We start from the raw sequence: 2,103 nt of genomic DNA, 5'->3' as shown, positions 1-2,103 counted from the left end.
CACTGGAGGATGTGTTCCCTTAGGCAAGCTGTACTAACTGAAGACTCTAGGAGGGAAAAATAGGAGACAGCACATGCCAGGTGGGCAAAACCGCCACCATCAGTGCCATTACTACCTCCCTTTAGACCCTGAGGGACATAGCTCTGGCCTCTGAGCCCAAGAGTCCAGGGAATATCAGTATCCTCCAGACCACCTGCTCTGTTTCCAGCCTAGCTTCTAACCAAAGGAACAACCTCCTGGATGATTTCAGTGCTTCATTTCTTCTACTCCAGTCCAATCTCCTCTCAGCTACCAATGTGGTTTTCCTGGAGTGTGTGCTGACTCTGTAGTGAAAAAAATCTAGTGCCTCTGAGATCAAATATAAAATCCAGTTTGACTTTTAATGCCCCTTATAATCTGGCCCTTCCTCCCTTTCTAGTCTTCTCACACTTTACTCCTTTCCCTGTATTCTGCGGTCTAATGGCATTGTCAACCAGTCAACAAGAATTTATCATTTACTTGTCCATTCCTCTCTGGGCTACACTTTTAACTCATCTCCATGGGACTTTGTCTACCATGGGTACCACTTGGTCTTAGAAGCTCACTCTGTCCCTGGAATACTTCTCATATTGGAAGCACTTTCTAGCCCCTTGTCCTTTGTCTTTGATTGGCTGGCTCCTTCAAGAACCTCCATTTTAAGGAATCTGTCCAGGCCAGCCATGCCTTCTTTCCTTTCCAGGCTTCACTCCAGACTTATCTGCACAGGACTTTACCTACCTTAGTTCTGCCCCATCCCCCATCTTTCTTTAGTTTCCTTTTATGTGTTGTCAGCCTCCAATTAGAACGTAAGTTGCTTGAGGGCAGGGACTAACTTTGTTTTTGCTTGTGCTTGGATTCTCAGGATTTATTATATTTATATTTAGCATAGTGCCTGGCATATAGAAAAAGTTAATACATGCTTGTTAACTGACTAATTTTGTCCTCCTTACTCCTCAAACACAATACTACATTTCCTGATATACATTTTATATTTTTATTTATATATTTCTATACATTTTCACTGACTTTCCCTCATAACAAGAATTCTCTCTCTGCTTATCTCCACCTCCTGGCTTCCTTCAATTTTTCAGAAAAAAAAATTCCTCTTTCTTCAAAGAACCTTTCACAGACCTCCTTAATGTCTTCACTCAGAGACTACCCCCAATTGTATGTATGTATGTATATATGTATGCATGCATGTGTGCATACATGTATGTATGTATCTATCTATCTCATGTTCCTGCATAGCTGTTTGATTAGGTTGTAATCTCCTTGAGGGCATGAGCTGTTTTTTCCCTTTCTTTGTATCTACAGAGTTTAGCACAATCTCTGGTACTGAGGTAGTGTTTAATATATGTTTATTGACTTGACTTGTTGATTTTGGGCAGTTCCCACAGCTTTGAAGATAGGGAGAAGAAAATGCTTACCACCAAAGTCCCCGGAACTTTCAAACAGTTCAACCTCCGAAATGGATATGATTCAGATTGGCTACATGACAGAAAAGGAAGGTGACAAATGACAAATGAGGGGATGTGGAAAAATTGGAATGCTAATGCACTGTTGCTAGAATTGCAAACTGGTCCAACCATTCTGGAGGAATTATACCCAAAGGGCTATAAAACTGTACATATTCTTTGATTCAGCAACACCACTACTAGGTTTATATCCCAAAGAAATCAGAGAAAAAGGAAAAGGACCTATATGTACACAAATATTTACAGCAGATTTTTTTTTTGTTGTGGCAAAAAAATTGGAAGTTGAGGGGATGCCCATCAATTGGAGAGTGGCTGACCAAGCTGTAGCATATAATTGTGATGGAGTACTATTGTGCTATAAGTAATAATGAGCAGTATGGTTTCAAAAAAGCCTGGAAAGACTTATATGAACTGATGTAATGTGAAGTGAGTAGAACTAGGAGAACATTGTAATAAAGTAATAGCAATATTGTAAGGACAATTAACTGTGAAGGACTGCTACTCTGCTCAATACCATAATCCCAAATGATTCCAAAGGACCTTGATGAAAAATGCTATCCACCTCCAGAGACAGAATTGATGAATTCTTTTTTTTTTTTTTTTTTTTTTT

Source organism: Petaurus breviceps, unplaced genomic scaffold (assembly GCF_028583685.1).
Source record: "Petaurus breviceps papuanus isolate PSGF00001 unplaced genomic scaffold, PetGlider_PUasm1.0 90740, whole genome shotgun sequence".
NCBI classification, from domain to species: Eukaryota; Metazoa; Chordata; class Mammalia; order Diprotodontia; family Petauridae; genus Petaurus; species Petaurus breviceps.
Note: the sequence above shows the minus strand (reverse complement) of the source record.